The sequence below is a fragment of the Cyclopterus lumpus genome, chromosome 15, assembly GCF_009769545.1.
Source record: "Cyclopterus lumpus isolate fCycLum1 chromosome 15, fCycLum1.pri, whole genome shotgun sequence".
NCBI classification, from domain to species: Eukaryota; Metazoa; Chordata; class Actinopteri; order Perciformes; family Cyclopteridae; genus Cyclopterus; species Cyclopterus lumpus.
The window spans coordinates 5,243,587-5,259,704 of record NC_046980.1 but is presented as its reverse complement, the minus strand read 5'-3'; the positions used below and the strand labels follow the sequence as shown (position 1 = coordinate 5,259,704).

Here is a 16,118-nt window from a genome sequence, read left to right as displayed (position 1 = left end):
CTCTGTTGTTTTCCAAAACTACGAAACCATAAAATTCAAGTCCATAATTACATGAAAGAGGCACTGCTGGGAGTTGAACCCAGGATCTCCTGTTTACTAAACAGGCGCTTTAACCAACTAAGCCACAGCGCCGCTGTAAATGCCATGTTCACACTATTGCAATCTCTGTTGTTTTCCAAACCTACGAAACAATAAAGTTTAAGTCTCCAACTTCCTGAGCAAGGCACTGCTGGGAGTTGAACCCAGGATCTCCTGTTTACTAAACAGGCGCTTTAACCAACTAAGCCACAGTGCCTCTGTAAATGCCCATTTCACACTATTGTGAGCTCTGTTGTATTCCAAACCTACGAAACAATAAAGTTTAAGTCTCCAACTTCCTGAGCAAGGCACTGCTGGGAGTTGAACCCAGGATCTCCTGTTTACTAAACAGGCACTTTAACCAACTAAGCCACAGCGCCGCTGTAAATGCCATGTTCACACTATTGCAATCTCTGTTGTTTTCCAAAACTACGAAACCATAAAATTTAAGTCCATAATTACATGAAAGAGGCACTGCTGGGAGTTGAACCCAGGATCTCCTGTTTACTAAACAGGCGCTTTAACCAACTAAGCCACAGTGCCTCTGTAAATGCCCATTTCACACTATTGTGAGCTCTGTTGTTTTCCAAAACTCCGAAACCATAAAATTGAAATCTCTAACTTCTTGAGCAAGGCACTGCTGGGAGTTGAACCCAGGATCTCCTGTTTACTAAACAGGCACTTTTCCAAAACTGCGAATCCATAAAATTGAAATCTCCAACTTCCTGAGCAAGGCACTGCTGGGAGTTGAACCCAGGATCTCCTGTTTACGAAACAGGCACTTTGACCAACTAAGCCACAGTGCCTCTGTAAATGCCCATTTCACACTATTGTGAGCTCTTTTTTTTCCAAAACTCTGAATCCATAAAATTGAAATCTCCAACTTCCTGAGCAAGGCACTGCTGGGAGTTGAACCCAGGGTCTCCTGTTTACTAAACAGGCGCTTTAACCAACTAAGCCACAGCGCCGCTGTAAATGCCATGTTCACACTATTGCAAGCTCTGTTGTTTTCCAAACCTCCGAAACCATAAAATTGAAATCTCTAACTTCCTGAGCAAGGCACTGCTGGGAGTTGAATCCAGGATCTCCTGTTTACTAAACAGGCGCTTTAACCAACTAAGCCACAGCGCCGCTGTAAATGCCATGTTCACACTATTGCAATCTCTGTTGTTTTCCAAAACTACGAAACCATAAAATTCAAGTCCATAATTACATGAAAGAGGCACTGCTGGGAGTTGAACCCAGGATCTCCTGTTTACTAAACAGGCACTTTTCCAAAACTGCGAATCCATAACATTGAAATCTCCAACTTCGTGAGCAAGGCACTGCTGGGAGTTGAACCCAGGATCTCCTGTTTACTAAACAGGCACTTTTCCAAAACTTCGAATCCATAAAATTGAAATCTCCAACTTCCTGAGCAAGGCACTGCTGGGAGTTGAACCCAGGATCTCCTGTTTACAAGACAGGCACTTTAACCAACTAAGCCACAGCGCCTCTGTAAATCCAAGGTTCAAACTATTGTAAGCTCTGTTGTTTTCCAAACCTACGAAACCATAAAGTTTAAGTCTGCAACTTCCTGAGCAATGCACTTTGACCAACTAAGCCACAGTGCCTCTGGAAATGCCTATTTCACACTATTGTAAGCTCTGTTCTTTTCCAAACCTACGAAACAATAAAGTTTAAGTCTCCAACTTCCTGAGCAAGGCACTGCTGGGAGTTGAACCCAGGATCTCCTGTTTACTAAACAGGCACTTTAACCAACTAAGCCACAGCGCCGCTGTAAATGCCATGTTCACACTATTGCAAGCTCTGTTGTTTTCCAAAACTACGAAACCATAAAATTCAAGTCCATAATTACATGAAAGAGGCACTGCTGGGAGTTGAACCCAGGATCTCCTGTTTACTAAACAGGCACTTTAACCAACTAAGCCACAGTGCCTCTGTAAATGCCCATTTCACACTATTGTGAGCTCTGTTGTTTTCCAAAACTCCGAAACCATAAAATTGAAATCTCTAACTTCTTGAGCAAGGCACTGCTGGGAGTTGAACCCAGGATCTCCTGTTTACTAAACAGGCACTTTTCCAAAACTGCGAATCCATAAAATTGAAATCTCTAACTTCTTGAGCAAGGCACTGCTGGGAGTTGAACCCAGGATCTCCTGTTTACAAGACAGGCACTTTAACCAACTAAGCCACAGCGCCTCTGTAAATCCAAGGTTCAAACTATTGTAAGCTCTGTTGTTTTCCAAACCTACGAAACCATAAAGTTTAAGTCTGCAACTTCCTGAGCAATGCACTTTGACCAACTAAGCCACAGTGCCTCTGGAAATGCCTATTTCACACTATTGTAAGCTCTGTTCTTTTCCAAACCTACGAAACAATAAAGTTTAAGTCTCCAACTTCCTGAGCAAGGCACTGCTGGGAGTTGAACCCAGGATCTCCTGTTTACTAAACAGGCGCTTTAACCAACTAAGCCACAGTGCCTCTGTAAATGCCCATTTCACACTATTGTGAGCTCTGTTGTATTCCAAACCTACGAAACAATAAAGTTTAAGTCTCCAACTTCCTGAGCAAGGCACTGCTGGGAGTTGAACCCAGGATCTCCTGTTTACTAAACAGGCACTTTAACCAACTAAGCCACAGCGCCGCTGTAAATGCCATGTTCACACTATTGCAATCTCTGTTGTTTTCCAAAACTACGAAACCATAAAATTTAAGTCCATAATTACATGAAAGAGGCACTGCTGGGAGTTGAACCCAGGATCTCCTGTTTACTAAACAGGCGCTTTAACCAACTAAGCCACAGTGCCTCTGTAAATGCCTATTTCACACTATTGTAAGCTCTGTTCTTTTCCAAACCTACGAAACAATAAAGTTTAAGTCTCCAACTTCCTGAGCAAGGCACTGCTGGGAGTTGAACCCAGGATCTCCTGTTTACTAAACAGGCGCTTTAACCAACTAAGCCACAGTGCCTCTGTAAATGCCCATTTCACACTATTGTGAGCTCTGTTGTATTCCAAACCTACGAAACAATAAAGTTTAAGTCTCCAACTTCCTGAGCAAGGCACTGCTGGGAGTTGAACCCAGGATCTCCTGTTTACTAAACAGGCACTTTAACCAACTAAGCCACAGCGCCGCTGTAAATGCCATGTTCACACTATTGCAATCTCTGTTGTTTTCCAAAACTACGAAACCATAAAATTCAAGTCCATAATTACATGAAAGAGGCACTGCTGGGAGTTGAACCCAGGATCTCCTGTTTACTAAACAGGCGCTTTAACCAACTAAGCCACAGTGCCTCTGTAAATGCCCATTTCACACTATTGTGAGCTCTGTTGTTTTCCAAAACTCCGAAACCATAAAATTGAAATCTCTAACTTCTTGAGCAAGGCACTGCTGGGAGTTGAACCCAGGATCTCCTGTTTACTAAACAGGCACTTTTCCAAAACTGCGAATCCATAAAATTGAAATCTCCAACTTCCTGAGCAAGGCACTGCTGGGAGTTGAACCCAGGATCTCCTGTTTACGAAACAGGCACTTTGACCAACTAAGCCACAGTGCCTCTGTAAATGCCCATTTCACACTATTGTGAGCTCTTTTTTTTCCAAAACTCTGAATCCATAAAATTGAAATCTCCAACTTCCTGAGCAAGGCACTGCTGCGAGTTGAACCCAGGATCTCCTGTTTACTAAACAGGCGCTTTAACCAACTAAGCCACAGCGCCGCTGTAAATGCCATGTTCACACTATTGCAAGCTCTGTTGTTTTCCAAACCTCCGAAACCATAAAATTGAAATCTCTAACTTCCTGAGCAAGGCACTGCTGGGAGTTGAATCCAGGATCTCCTGTTTACTAAACAGGCGCTTTAACCAACTAAGCCACAGCGCCGCTGTAAATGCCATGTTCACACTATTGCAATCTCTGTTGTTTTCCAAAACTACGAAACCATAAAATTCAAGTCCATAATTACATGAAAGAGGCACTGCTGGGAGTTGAACCCAGGATCTCCTGTTTACTAAACAGGCACTTTTCCAAAACTGCGAATCCATAACATTGAAATCTCCAACTTCGTGAGCAAGGCACTGCTGGGAGTTGAACCCAGGATCTCCTGTTTACTAAACAGGCACTTTTCCAAAACTGCGAATCCATAAAATTGAAATCTCCAACTTCCTGAGCAAGGCACTGCTGGGAGTTGAACCCAGGATCTCCTGTTTACAAGACAGGCACTTTAACCAACTAAGCCACAGCGCCTCTGTAAATCCAAGGTTCAAACTATTGTAAGCTCTGTTGTTTTCCAAACCTACGAAACCATAAAGTTTAAGTCTGCAACTTCCTGAGCAATGCACTTTGACCAACTAAGCCACAGTGCCTCTGGAAATGCCTATTTCACACTATTGTAAGCTCTGTTCTTTTCCAAACCTACGAAACCATAAAATTGAAATCTCTAACTTCTTGAGCAAGGCACTGCTGGGAGTTGAACCCAGGATCTCCTGTTTACGAAACAGGCGCTTTAACCAACCAAGCCACAGTGCCTCTGTAAATGCCCATTTCACACTATTGTGAGCTCTGTTGTTTTCCAAAACTCCGAAACCATAAAATTGAAATCTCTAACTTCTTGAGCAAGGCACTGCTGGGAGTTGAACCCAGGATCTCCTGTTTACTTAACAGGCACTTTTCCAAAACTGCGAATCCATAAAATTGAAATCTCCAACTTCCTGAGCAAGGCACTGCTGGGAGTTGAACCCAGGATCTCCTGTTTACGAAACAGGCACTTTGACCAACTAAGCCACAGTGCCTCTGTAAATGCCCATTTCACACTATTGTGAGCTCTTTTTTTTCCAAAACTCTGAATCGATAAAGTTTAAGTCTCCAACTTCCTGAGCAAGGCACTGCTGGGAGTTGAACCCAGGATCTCCTGTTTACTAAACAGGCACTTTAACCAACTAAGCCACAGCGCCGCTGTAAATGCCATGTTCACACTATTGCAATCTCTGTTGTTTTCCAAAACTACGAAACCATAAAATTTAATTCCATAATTACATGAAAGAGGCACTGCTGGGAGTTGAACCCAGGATCTCCTGTTTACTAAACAGGCGCTTTAACCAACTAAGCCACAGTGCCTCTGTAAATGCCTATTTCACACTATTGTAAGCTCTGTTCTTTTCCAAACCTACGAAACAATAAAGTTTAAGTCTCCAACTTCCTGAGCAAGGCACTGCTGGGAGTTGAACCCAGGATCTCCTGTTTACTAAACAGGCGCTTTAACCAACTAAGCCACAGTGCCTCTGTAAATGCCCATTTCACACTATTGTGAGCTCTGTTGTATTCCAAACCTACGAAACAATAAAGTTTAAGTCTCCAACTTCCTGAGCAAGGCACTGCTGGGAGTTGAACCCAGGATCTCCTGTTTACTAAACAGGCACTTTAACCAACTAAGCCACAGCGCCGCTGTAAATGCCATGTTCACACTATTGCAATCTCTGTTGTTTTCCAAAACTACGAAACCATAAAATTTAAGTCCATAATTACATGAAAGAGGCACTGCTGGGAGTTGAACCCAGGATCTCCTGTTTACTAAACAGGCGCTTTAACCAACTAAGCCACAGTGCCTCTGTAAATGCCCATTTCACACTATTGTGAGCTCTGTTGTTTTCCAAAACTCCGAAACCATAAAATTGAAATCTCTAACTTCTTGAGCAAGGCACTGCTGGGAGTTGAACCCAGGATCTCCTGTTTACTAAACAGGCACTTTTCCAAAACTGCGAATTTATAAAATTGAAATCTCCAACTTCCTGAGCAAGGCACTGCTGGGAATTGAACCCAGGATCTCCTGTTTACGAAACAGGCACTTTGACCAACTAAGCCACAGTGCCTCTGTAAATGCCCATTTCACACTATTGTGAGCTCTTTTTTTTCCAAAACTCTGAATCCATAAAATTGAAATCTCCAACTTCTTGAGCAAGGCACTGCTGGGAGTTGAACCCAGGATCTCCTGTTTACTAAACAGGCGCTTTAACCAACTAAGCCACAGCGCCGCTGTAAATGCCATGTTCACACTATTGCAAGCTCTGTTGTTTTCCAAAACTCCGAAACCATAAAATTGAAATCTCTAACTTCCTGAGCAAGGCACTGCTGGGAGTTGAATCCAGGATCTCCTGTTTACTAAACAGGCGCTTTAACCAACTAAGCCACAGCGCCGCTGTAAATGCCATGTTCACACTATTGCAATCTCTGTTGTTTTCCAAAACTACGAAACCATAAAATTCAAGTCCATAATTACATGAAAGAGGCACTGCTGGGAGTTGAACCCAGGATCTCCTGTTTACTAAACAGGCACTTTTCCAAAACTGCGAATCCATAACATTGAAATCTCCAACTTCGTGAGCAAGGCACTGCTGGGAGTTGAACCCAGGATCTCCTGTTTACTAAACAGGCACTTTTCCAAAACTGCGAATCCATAAAATTGAAATCTCCAACTTCCTGAGCAAGGCACTGCTGGGAGTTGAACCCAGGATCTCCTGTTTACAAGACAGGCACTTTAACCAACTAAGCCACAGCGCCTCTGTAAATCCAAGGTTCAAACTATTGTAAGCTCTGTTGTTTTCCAAACCTACGAAACCATAAAGTTTAAGTCTGCAACTTCCTGAGCAATGCACTTTGACCAACTAAGCCACAGTGCCTCTGGAAATGCCTATTTCACACTATTGTAAGCTCTGTTCTTTTCCAAACCTACGAAACAATAAAGTTTAAGTCTCCAACTTCCTGAGCAAGGCACTGCTGGGAGTTGAACCCAGGATCTCCTGTTTACTAAACAGGCGCTTTAACCAACCAAGCCACAGTGCCTCTGTAAATGCCCATTTCACACTATTGTGAGCTCTGTTGTTTTCCAAAACTCCGTAACCATAAAATTAAAATCTCTAACTTCTTGAGCAAGGCACTGCTGGGAGTTGAACCCAGGATCTCCTGTTTACTAAACAGGCACTTTTCCAAAACTGCGAATCCATAAAATTGAAATCTCCAACTTCCTGAGCAAGGCACTGCTGGGAGTTGAACCCAGGATCTCCTGTTTACGAAACAGGCACTTTGACCAACTAAGCCACAGTGCCTCTGTAAATGCCCATTTCACACTATTGTGAGCTCTTTTTTTTCCAAAACTCTGAATCGATAAAATTGAAATCTCCAACTTCCTGAGCAAGGCACTGCTGGGAGTTGAACCCAGGATCTCCTGTTTACTAAACAGGCACTTTAACCAACTAAGCCACAGCGCCGCTGTAAATGCCATGTTCACACTATTGCAAGCTCTGTTGTTTTCCAAACCTCCGAAACCATAAAATTGAAATCTCTAACTTCCTGAGCAAGGCACTGCTGGGAGTTGAACCCAGGATCTCCTGTTTACTAAACAGGCACTTTTCCAAAACTGCGAATTTATAAAATTGAAATCTCCAACTTCCTGAGCAAGGCACTGCTGGGAGTTGAACCCAGGATCTCCTGTTTACAAGACAGGCACTTTAACCAACTAAGCCACAGCGCCTCTGTAAATCCAAGGTTCAAACTATTGTAAGCTCTGTTGTTTTCCAAACCTACGAAACCATAAAGTTTAAGTCTGCAACTTCCTGAGCAATGCACTTTGACCAACTTAGCCACAGTGCCTCTGGAAATGCCTATTTCACACTATTGTAAGCTCTGTTCTTTTCCAAACCTACGAAACAATAAAGTTTAAGTCTCCAACTTCCTGAGCAAGGCACTGCTGGGAGTTGAACCCAGGATCTCCTGTTTACTAAACAGGCGCTTTAACCAACCAAGCCACAGTGCCTCTGTAAATGCCCATTTCACACTATTGTGAGCTCTGTTGTTTTCCAAAACTCCGAAACCATAAAATTAAAATCTCTAACTTCTTGAGCAAGGCACTGCTGGGAGTTGAACCCAGGATCTCCTGTTTACTAAATAGGCACTTTTCCAAAACTGCGAATCCATAAAATTGAAATCTCCAACTTCCTGAGCAAGGCACTGCTGGGAGTTGAACCCAGGATCTCCTGTTTACGAAACAGGCACTTTGACCAACTAAGCCACAGTGCCTCTGTAAATGCCCATTTCACACTATTGTGAGCTCTTTTTTTTCCAAAACTCTGAATCGATAAAATTGAAATCTCCAACTTCCTGAGCAAGGCACTGCTGGGAGTTGAACCCAGGATCTCCTGTTTACTAAACAGGCACTTTAACCAACTAAGCCACAGCGCCGCTGTAAATGCCATGTTCACACTATTGCAAGCTCTGTTGTTTTCCAAACCTCCGAAACCATAAAATTGAAATCTCTAACTTCCTGAGCAAGGCACTGCTGGGAGTTGAACCCAGGATCTCCTGTTTACTAAACAGGCACTTTTCCAAAACTGCGAATTTATAAAATTGAAATCTCCAACTTCCTGAGCAAGGCACTGCTGGGAGTTGAACCCAGGATCTCCTGTTTACAAAACAGGCACTTTGACCAACTAAGCCACAGTGCCTCTGTAAATGCCCATTTCACACTATTGTGAGCTCTTTTTTTTCCAAAACTCTGAATCCATAAAATTGAAATCTCCAACTTCCTGAGCAAGGCACTGCTGGTAGTTGAACCCAGGATCTCCTGTTTACTAAACAGGCGCTTTAACCAACTAAGCCACAGCGCCGCTGTAAATGCCATGTTCACACTATTGCAATCTCTGTTGTTTTCCAAAACTACGAAACCATAAAATTCAAGTCCATAATTACATGAAAGAGGCACTGCTGGGAGTTGAACCGAGGATCTCCTGTTTACTAAACAGGCGCTTTAACAAACTAAGCCACAGTGCCTCTGTAAATGCCCATTTCACACTATTGTGAGCTCTGTTGTTTTCCAAAACTCCGAAACCATAAAATTGAAATCTCCAACTTCCTGAGCAAGGCACTGCTGGGAGTTGAACCCAGGATCTCCTGTTTACTAAACAGGCGCTTTAACCAACTAAGCCACAGCGCCGCTGTAAATGCCATGTTCACACTATTGCAAGCTCTGTTGTTTTCCAAACCTCCGAAACCATAAAATTGAAATCTCTAACTTCCTGAGCAAGGCACTGCTGGGAGTTGAATCCAGGATCTCCTGTTTACTAAACAGGCGCTTTAACCAACTAAGCCACAGCGCCGCTGTAAATGCCATGTTCACACTATTGCAATCTCTGTTGTTTTCCAAAACTACGAAACCATAAAATTCAAGTCCATAATTACATGAAAGAGGCACTGCTGGGAGTTGAACCCAGGATCTCCTGTTTACTAAACAGGCACTTTTCCAAAACTGCAAATCCATAACATTGAAATCTCCAACTTCGTGAGCAAGGCACTGCTGGGAGTTGAACCCAGGATCTCCTGTTTACTAAACAGGCACTTTTCCAAAACTGTGAATCCATAACATTGAAATCTCCAACTTCCTGAGCAAGGCACTGCTGGGAATTGAACCCAGGATCTCCTGTTTACGAAACAGGCACTTTGACCAACTAAGCCACAGTGCCTCTGTAAATGCCCATTTCACACTATTGTGAGCTCTTTTTTTTCCAAAACTCTGAATCCATAAAATTGAAATGTCCAACTTCCTGAGCAAGGCACTGCTGGGAGTTGAACCCAGGATCTCCTGTTTACTAAACAGGCACTTTAACCAACTAAGCCACAGCGCCGCTGTAAATGCCATGTTCACACTATTGCAAGCTCTGTTGTTTTCCAAAACTACGAAACCATAAAATTCAAGTCCATAATTACATGAAAGAGGCACTGCTGGGAGTTGAACCCAGGATCTCCTGTTTACTAAACAGGCACTTTAACCAACTAAGCCACAGTGCCTCTGTAAATGCCCATTTCACACTATTGTGAGCTCTGTTGTTTTCCAAAACTCCGAAACCATAAAATTGAAATCTCTAACTTCTTGAGCAAGGCACTGCTGGGAGTTGAACCCAGGATCTCCTGTTTACTAAACAGGCACTTTTCCAAAACTGCGAATCCATAAAATTGAAATCTCCAACTTCCTGAGCAAGGCACTGCTGGGAGTTGAACCCAGGATCTCCTGTTTACGAAACAGGCACTTTGACCAACTAAGCCACAGTGCCTCTGTAAATGCCCATTTCACACTATTGTGAGCTCTGTTGTTTTCCAAAACTCCGAAACCATAAAGTTTAAGTCTCCAACTTCCTGAGCAAGGCACTGCTGGGAGTTGAACCCAGGATCTCCTGTTTACTAAACAGGCACTTTTCCAAAACTGCGAATTTATAAAATCGAAATCTCCAACTTCCTGAGCAATGCACTTTGACCAACTAAGCCACAGTGCCTCTGGAAATGCCTATTTCACACTATTGTAAGCTCTGTTCTTTTCCAAACCTACGAAACAATAAAGTTTAAGTCTCCAAGTTCCTGAGCAAGGCACTGCTGGGAGTTGAACCCAGGATCTCCTGTTTACTAAACAGGCGCTTTAACCAACTAAGCCACAGCGCCGCTGTAAATGCCATGTTCACACTATTGCAATCTCTGTTGTTTTCCAAAACTACGAAACCATAAAATTCAAGTCCATAATTACATGAAAGAGGCACTGTTAGGAGTTGAACCCAGGATCTCCTGTTTACTAAACAGGCGCTTTAACAAACTAAGCCACAGTGCCTCTGTAAATGCCCATTTCACACTATTGTGAGCTCTGTTGTTTTCCAAAACTCCGAAACCATAAAATTGAAATCTCCAACTTCCTGAGCAAGGCACTGCTGGGAGTTGAACCCAGGATCTCCTGTTTACTAAACAGGCGCTTTAACCAACTAAGCCACAGCGCCGCTGTAAATGCCATGTTCACACTATTGCAAGCTCTGTTGTTTTCCAAACCTCCGAAACCATAAAATTGAAATCTCTAACTTCCTGAGCAAGGCACTGCTGGGAGTTGAATCCAGGATCTCCTGTTTACTAAACAGGCGCTTTAACCAACTAAGCCACAGCGCCGCTGTAAATGCCATGTTCACACTATTGCAATCTCTGTTGTTTTCCAAAACTACGAAACCATAAAATTCAAGTCCATAATTACATGAAAGAGGCACTGCTGGGAGTTGAACCCAGGATCTCCTGTTTACTAAACAGGCACTTTTCCAAAACTGCAAATCCATAACATTGAAATCTCCAACTTCGTGAGCAAGGCACTGCTGGGAGTTGAACCCAGGATCTCCTGTTTACTAAACAGGCACTTTTCCAAAACTGTGAATCCATAACATTGAAATCTCCAACTTCCTGAGCAAGGCACTGCTGGGAATTGAACCCAGGATCTCCTGTTTACGAAACAGGCACTTTGACCAACTAAGCCACAGTGCCTCTGTAAATGCCCATTTCACACTATTGTGAGCTCTTTTTTTTTCCAAAACTCTGAATCCATAAAATTGAAATGTCCAACTTCCTGAGCAAGGCACTGCTGGGAGTTGAACCCAGGATCTCCTGTTTACTAAACAGGCACTTTAACCAACTAAGCCACAGCGCCGCTGTAAATGCCATGTTCACACTATTGCAAGCTCTGTTGTTTTCCAAAACTACCAAACCATAAAATTCAAGTCCATAATTACATGAAAGAGGCACTGCTGGGAGTTGAACCCAGGATCTCCTGTTTACTAAACAGGCGCTTTAACCAACTAAGCCACAGTGCCTCTGTAGATGCCCATTTCACACTATTGCAATCTCTGTTGTTTTCCAAAACTACGAAACCATAAAATTTAAGTCCATAATTACATGAAAGAGGCACTGCTGGGAGTTGAACCCAGGATCTCCTGTTTACTAAACAGGCACTTTTCCAAAACTGCGAATCCATAAAATTGAAATCTCCAACTTCCTGAGCAAGGCACTGCTGGGAGTTGAACCCAGGATCTCCTGTTTACGAAACAGGCACTTTGACCAACTAAGCCACAGTGCCTCTGTAAATGCCCATTTCACACTATTGTGAGCTCTGTTGTTTTCCAAAACTCCGAAACCATAAAATTGAAATCTCTAACTTCTTGAGCAAGGCACTGCTGGGAGTTGAACCCAGGATCTCCTGTTTACTAAACAGGCGCTTTAACCAACTAAGCCACAGCGCTGCTGTAAATGCCATGTTCACACTATTGCAAGCTCTGTTGTTTTCCAAACCTCCGAAACCATAAAATTGAAATCTCTAACTTCCTGAGCAAGGCACTGCTGGGAGTTGAACCCAGGATCTCCTGTTTACTAAACAGGCACTTTAACCAACTAAGCCAAAGCGCCGCTGTAAATGCCATGTTCACACTATTGCAAGCTCTGTTGTTTTCCAAACCTCCGAAACCATAAAATTGAAATCTCTAACTTCCTGAGCAAGGCACTGCTGGGAGTTGAACCCAGGATCTCCTGTTTACTAAACAGGCGCTTTAACCAACTAAGCCACAGCGCCGCTGTAAATGCCATGTTCACACTATTGCAAGCTCTGTTGTTTTCCAAACCTCCGAAACCATAAAATTGAAATCTCTAACTTCCTGAACAAGGCACTGCTGGGAGTTGAACCCAGGATCTCCTGTTTACTAAACAGGCACTTTAACCAACTAAGCCAAAGCGCCGCTGTAAATGCCATGTTCACACTATTGCAAGCTCTGTTGTTTTCCAAACCTCCGAAACCATAAAATTGAAATCTCTAACTTCCTGAGCAAGGCACTGCTGGGAGTTGAACCCAGGATCTCCTGTTTACTAAACAGGCGCTTTAACCAACTAAGCCACAGCGCCGCTGTAAATGCCATGTTCACACTATTGCAATCTCTGTTGTTTTCCAAAACTACGAAACCATAAAATTCAAGTCCATAATTACATGAAAGAGGCACTGCTGGGAGTTGAACCCAGGATCTCCTGTTTACTAAACAGGCACTTTTCCAAAACTGCGAATCCATAACATTGAAATCTCTAACTTCCTGAGCAAGGCACTGCTAAGAGTTGAACACAGGATCTCCTGTTTACGAAACAGGCACTTTGACCAACTAAGCCACAGTGCCTCTGTAAATGCCCATTTCACACTATTGTGAGCTCTTTTTTTCCAAAACTCTGAATCCATAAAATTGAAATCTCCAACTTCCTGAGCAAGGCACTGCTGGGAGTTGAACCCAGCATCTCCTGTTTACTAAACAGGCTCTTTAACCAACTAAGCTAGAGCACCGCTGTAAATGCCATGTTCACACTATTGCAAGCTCTGTTGTTTTCCAAAACTCCGAAACCATAAAATTGAAATCTCTAACTTCCTGAGCAAGGCACTGCTGGGAGTTGAACCCAGGATCTCCTGTTTACTAAACAGGCACTTTTCCAAAACTGCGAATCCATAAAATTGAAATCTCCAACTTCGTGGGCAAGGCACTGCTGGGAGTTGAACCCAGGATCTCCTGTTTACGAAACAGGCACTTTGACCAACTAAGCCACAGTGCCTCTGTAAATGCCCATTTCACACTATTGTGAGCTCTGTTTTTTTCCAAAACTCCGAAACCATAAAATTGAAATCTCTAACTTCTTGAGCAAGGCACTGCTGGGAGTTGAACCCAGGATCTCCTGTTTACTAAACAGGCACTTTTCCAAAACTGCGAATTTATAAAATTGAAATCTCCAACTTCCTGAGCAAGGCACTGCTGGGAGTTGAACCCAGGATCTCCTGTTTACAAGACAGGCACTTTAACAAACTAAACCACAGCGCCTCTGTAAATCCAAGGTTCAAACTATTGTAAGCTCTGTTCTTTTCCAAACCTACGAAACCATAAAGTTTAAGTCTCCAACTTCCTGAGCAAGGCACTGCTGGGAGTTGAACCCAGGATCTCCTGTTTACTAAACAGGCACTTTTCCAAAACTGCGAATTTATAAAATCGAAATCTCCAACTTCCTGAGCAAGGCACTGCTGGGAGTTGAACCCAGGATCTCCTGTTTACTAAACAGCCACTTTAACCAACTAAGCCACAGCGCCGCTGTAAATCCAAGGTTCAAACTATTGTAAGCTCTGTTGTTTTCCAAACCTACGAAACCATAAAGTTTAAGTCTGCAACTTCCTGAGCAATGCACTTTGACCAACTAAGCCACAGTGCCTCTGGAAATGCCTATTTCACACTATTGTAAGCTCTGTTCTTTTCCAAACATACGAAACAATAAAGTTTAAGTCTCCAACTTCCTGAGGAAGGCACTGCTGGGAGTTGAACCCAGGATCTCCTGTTTACTAAACAGGCACTTTTCCAAAACTGCGAATCCATAAAATTGAAATCTCCAACTTCCTGAGGAAGGCACTGCTGGGCGTTGAACCCAGGATCTCCTGTTTACTAAACAGGCGCTTTAACCAACTAAGCCACAGCGCCGCTGTAAATGCACATTTAACACTGTTGAGAGCTCTGTTCTTTTCCAAAACTGCGAATCCATAAAATTGAAATCTCCAACTTCCTGAGCAAGGCACTGCTGGGAGTTGAACCCAGGATCTCCTGTTTACGAAACAGGCACTTTGACCAACTAAGCCACAGCGCCTCTGTAAATGCACATTTCACACTATTGTGAGCTCTGTTTTTTTCCAAAACTCCGAATACATAAAATTTAAATCTCCAACTTCCTGAGCAAGGCACTGCTGGGAGTTGAACCCAGGATCTCCTGTTTACAAGACAGGCACTTTAACCAACTAAGCCACAGCGCCTCTGTAAATCCAAGGTTCAAACTATTGTAAGCTCTGTTGTTTTCCAAACCTACGAAACCATAAAGTTTAAGTCTGCAACTTCCTGAGCAATGCACTTTGACCAACTAAGCCACAGTGCCTCTGGAAATGCCTATTTCACTCTATTGTAAGCTCTGTTCTTTTCCAAACCTACGAAACAATAAAGTTTAAGTCTCCAACTTCCTGAGGAAGGCACTGCTGGGAGTAGAACCCAGGATCTCCTGTTTACTAAACAGGCACTTTAACCAACTAAGCAACAGCGCCGCTGTAAATTCCATGTTCACACTTTTGCAAGCTCTGTTGTTTTCCAAAACTCCGAAACCATAAAAATGAAGTCTCCAACTTCCTGAGCAAGGCACTGCTGGGAGTTGAATCCAGGATATCCTGTTTACAAGACAGGCACTTTAACCAACTAAGCCACAGCGCCTCTGTAAATCCAAGGTTCAAACTAATGTAAGCTCTGTTGTTTTCCAAACCTACGAAACCATAAAGTTTAAGTCTGCAATTTCCTGAGCAATGCACTTTGACCAACTAAGCCACAGTGCCTCTGGAAATGCCTATTTCACACTATTGTAAGCTCTGTTCTTTTCCAAACCTACGAAACAATAAAGTTTAAGTCTCCAACTACCTGAGTAAGGCACTGCTGGGAGTTGAACCCAGGATCTCCTGTTTACTAAACAGGCACTTTTCCAAAACTGCGAATCCATAAAATTGAAATCTCCAACTTCCTGAGCAAGGCACTGCTGGGAGTTGAACCCAGGATCTCCTGTTTACAAGACAGGCACTTTAACAAACTAAGCCACAGCGCCGCTGTAAATCCAAGGTTCAAACTATTGTAAGCTCTGTTGTTTTCCAAACCTACGAAACCATAAAGTTTAAGTCTGCAACTTCCTGAGCAATGCACTTTGACCAACTAAGCCACAGTGCCTCTGGAAATGCCTATTTCACACTATTGTAAGCTCTGTTCTTTTCCAAACATACGAAACAATAAAGTTTAAGTCTCCAACTTCCTGAGGAAGGCACTGCTGGGAGTTGAACCCAGGATCTCCTGTTTACTAAACAGGCACTTTTCCAAAACTGCGAATCCATAAAATTGAAATCTCCAACTTCCTGAGCAAGGCACTGCTGGGAGTTGAACCCAGGATCTCCTGTTTACGAAACAGGCACTTTGACCAACTAAGCCACAGTGCCTCTGTAAATGCCCATTTCACACTATTGTGAGCTCTTTTTTTTCCAAAACTCTGAATCCATAAAATTGAAATCTCCAACTTCCTGAGCAAGGCACTGCTGGGAGTTGAACCCAGGATCTCCTGTTTATTAAACAGGCGCTTTAACCAACTAACCCACAGCGCCGCTGTAAA

At 43.1% G+C, this 16,118-nt stretch overlaps 40 non-coding genes across 40 annotated transcripts; all 40 read right to left on the bottom strand.

Moving 5' to 3' along the window:
• Positions 1–58: 58 nt before the first annotated feature.
• trnat-agu lies at positions 59–132 on the bottom strand. Its single transcript has one exon. It is a non-coding gene; the product is annotated as a tRNA-Thr (tRNA).
• An 89-nt stretch (positions 133–221) lies between these two features.
• Positions 222–295, bottom strand: trnat-agu. Its single transcript has one exon. It is a non-coding gene; the product is annotated as a tRNA-Thr (tRNA).
• A 252-nt stretch (positions 296–547) lies between these two features.
• On the bottom strand, positions 548–621 carry trnat-agu. The gene has a single exon. It is a non-coding gene; the product is annotated as a tRNA-Thr (tRNA).
• A 189-nt stretch (positions 622–810) lies between these two features.
• On the bottom strand, positions 811–884 carry trnat-cgu. The gene has a single exon. It is a non-coding gene; the product is annotated as a tRNA-Thr (tRNA).
• Positions 885–1,498: 614 nt separating this feature from the next.
• On the bottom strand, positions 1,499–1,572 carry trnat-ugu. Its single transcript has one exon. It is a non-coding gene; the product is annotated as a tRNA-Thr (tRNA).
• A 371-nt stretch (positions 1,573–1,943) lies between these two features.
• On the bottom strand, positions 1,944–2,017 carry trnat-agu. The gene has a single exon. It is a non-coding gene; the product is annotated as a tRNA-Thr (tRNA).
• Positions 2,018–2,206: 189 nt separating this feature from the next.
• Positions 2,207–2,280, bottom strand: trnat-ugu. Its single transcript has one exon. It is a non-coding gene; the product is annotated as a tRNA-Thr (tRNA).
• A 208-nt stretch (positions 2,281–2,488) lies between these two features.
• Positions 2,489–2,562, bottom strand: trnat-agu. Its single transcript has one exon. It is a non-coding gene; the product is annotated as a tRNA-Thr (tRNA).
• Positions 2,563–2,814: 252 nt separating this feature from the next.
• trnat-agu lies at positions 2,815–2,888 on the bottom strand. Its single transcript has one exon. It is a non-coding gene; the product is annotated as a tRNA-Thr (tRNA).
• An 89-nt stretch (positions 2,889–2,977) lies between these two features.
• On the bottom strand, positions 2,978–3,051 carry trnat-agu. The gene has a single exon. It is a non-coding gene; the product is annotated as a tRNA-Thr (tRNA).
• A 252-nt stretch (positions 3,052–3,303) lies between these two features.
• trnat-agu lies at positions 3,304–3,377 on the bottom strand. Its single transcript has one exon. It is a non-coding gene; the product is annotated as a tRNA-Thr (tRNA).
• A 189-nt stretch (positions 3,378–3,566) lies between these two features.
• Positions 3,567–3,640, bottom strand: trnat-cgu. Its single transcript has one exon. It is a non-coding gene; the product is annotated as a tRNA-Thr (tRNA).
• Positions 3,641–4,254: 614 nt separating this feature from the next.
• Positions 4,255–4,328, bottom strand: trnat-ugu. Its single transcript has one exon. It is a non-coding gene; the product is annotated as a tRNA-Thr (tRNA).
• A 471-nt stretch (positions 4,329–4,799) lies between these two features.
• On the bottom strand, positions 4,800–4,873 carry trnat-cgu. Its single transcript has one exon. It is a non-coding gene; the product is annotated as a tRNA-Thr (tRNA).
• Positions 4,874–5,124: 251 nt separating this feature from the next.
• On the bottom strand, positions 5,125–5,198 carry trnat-agu. The gene has a single exon. It is a non-coding gene; the product is annotated as a tRNA-Thr (tRNA).
• An 89-nt stretch (positions 5,199–5,287) lies between these two features.
• Positions 5,288–5,361, bottom strand: trnat-agu. Its single transcript has one exon. It is a non-coding gene; the product is annotated as a tRNA-Thr (tRNA).
• A 252-nt stretch (positions 5,362–5,613) lies between these two features.
• trnat-agu lies at positions 5,614–5,687 on the bottom strand. Its single transcript has one exon. It is a non-coding gene; the product is annotated as a tRNA-Thr (tRNA).
• Positions 5,688–5,876: 189 nt separating this feature from the next.
• On the bottom strand, positions 5,877–5,950 carry trnat-cgu. The gene has a single exon. It is a non-coding gene; the product is annotated as a tRNA-Thr (tRNA).
• Positions 5,951–6,038: 88 nt separating this feature from the next.
• trnat-agu lies at positions 6,039–6,112 on the bottom strand. The gene has a single exon. It is a non-coding gene; the product is annotated as a tRNA-Thr (tRNA).
• Positions 6,113–6,564: 452 nt separating this feature from the next.
• trnat-ugu lies at positions 6,565–6,638 on the bottom strand. The gene has a single exon. It is a non-coding gene; the product is annotated as a tRNA-Thr (tRNA).
• Positions 6,639–7,109: 471 nt separating this feature from the next.
• trnat-cgu lies at positions 7,110–7,183 on the bottom strand. Its single transcript has one exon. It is a non-coding gene; the product is annotated as a tRNA-Thr (tRNA).
• A 351-nt stretch (positions 7,184–7,534) lies between these two features.
• trnat-ugu lies at positions 7,535–7,608 on the bottom strand. The gene has a single exon. It is a non-coding gene; the product is annotated as a tRNA-Thr (tRNA).
• Positions 7,609–8,079: 471 nt separating this feature from the next.
• On the bottom strand, positions 8,080–8,153 carry trnat-cgu. The gene has a single exon. It is a non-coding gene; the product is annotated as a tRNA-Thr (tRNA).
• Positions 8,154–8,504: 351 nt separating this feature from the next.
• Positions 8,505–8,578, bottom strand: trnat-ugu. The gene has a single exon. It is a non-coding gene; the product is annotated as a tRNA-Thr (tRNA).
• Positions 8,579–8,992: 414 nt separating this feature from the next.
• trnat-agu lies at positions 8,993–9,066 on the bottom strand. Its single transcript has one exon. It is a non-coding gene; the product is annotated as a tRNA-Thr (tRNA).
• A 452-nt stretch (positions 9,067–9,518) lies between these two features.
• Positions 9,519–9,592, bottom strand: trnat-cgu. Its single transcript has one exon. It is a non-coding gene; the product is annotated as a tRNA-Thr (tRNA).
• Positions 9,593–9,843: 251 nt separating this feature from the next.
• Positions 9,844–9,917, bottom strand: trnat-agu. The gene has a single exon. It is a non-coding gene; the product is annotated as a tRNA-Thr (tRNA).
• Positions 9,918–10,106: 189 nt separating this feature from the next.
• Positions 10,107–10,180, bottom strand: trnat-cgu. Its single transcript has one exon. It is a non-coding gene; the product is annotated as a tRNA-Thr (tRNA).
• A 308-nt stretch (positions 10,181–10,488) lies between these two features.
• On the bottom strand, positions 10,489–10,562 carry trnat-agu. The gene has a single exon. It is a non-coding gene; the product is annotated as a tRNA-Thr (tRNA).
• Positions 10,563–10,814: 252 nt separating this feature from the next.
• Positions 10,815–10,888, bottom strand: trnat-agu. Its single transcript has one exon. It is a non-coding gene; the product is annotated as a tRNA-Thr (tRNA).
• A 452-nt stretch (positions 10,889–11,340) lies between these two features.
• Positions 11,341–11,414, bottom strand: trnat-cgu. The gene has a single exon. It is a non-coding gene; the product is annotated as a tRNA-Thr (tRNA).
• Positions 11,415–11,666: 252 nt separating this feature from the next.
• trnat-agu lies at positions 11,667–11,740 on the bottom strand. The gene has a single exon. It is a non-coding gene; the product is annotated as a tRNA-Thr (tRNA).
• Positions 11,741–11,929: 189 nt separating this feature from the next.
• Positions 11,930–12,003, bottom strand: trnat-cgu. The gene has a single exon. It is a non-coding gene; the product is annotated as a tRNA-Thr (tRNA).
• Positions 12,004–12,418: 415 nt separating this feature from the next.
• On the bottom strand, positions 12,419–12,492 carry trnat-agu. The gene has a single exon. It is a non-coding gene; the product is annotated as a tRNA-Thr (tRNA).
• Positions 12,493–12,744: 252 nt separating this feature from the next.
• trnat-agu lies at positions 12,745–12,818 on the bottom strand. The gene has a single exon. It is a non-coding gene; the product is annotated as a tRNA-Thr (tRNA).
• Positions 12,819–13,431: 613 nt separating this feature from the next.
• On the bottom strand, positions 13,432–13,505 carry trnat-cgu. The gene has a single exon. It is a non-coding gene; the product is annotated as a tRNA-Thr (tRNA).
• A 997-nt stretch (positions 13,506–14,502) lies between these two features.
• On the bottom strand, positions 14,503–14,576 carry trnat-cgu. The gene has a single exon. It is a non-coding gene; the product is annotated as a tRNA-Thr (tRNA).
• Positions 14,577–14,665: 89 nt separating this feature from the next.
• Positions 14,666–14,739, bottom strand: trnat-ugu. Its single transcript has one exon. It is a non-coding gene; the product is annotated as a tRNA-Thr (tRNA).
• A 1,135-nt stretch (positions 14,740–15,874) lies between these two features.
• trnat-cgu lies at positions 15,875–15,948 on the bottom strand. The gene has a single exon. It is a non-coding gene; the product is annotated as a tRNA-Thr (tRNA).
• Positions 15,949–16,036: 88 nt separating this feature from the next.
• Positions 16,037–16,110, bottom strand: trnai-aau. Its single transcript has one exon. It is a non-coding gene; the product is annotated as a tRNA-Ile (tRNA).
• Between the last annotated feature and the right edge of the window lie 8 nt (positions 16,111–16,118).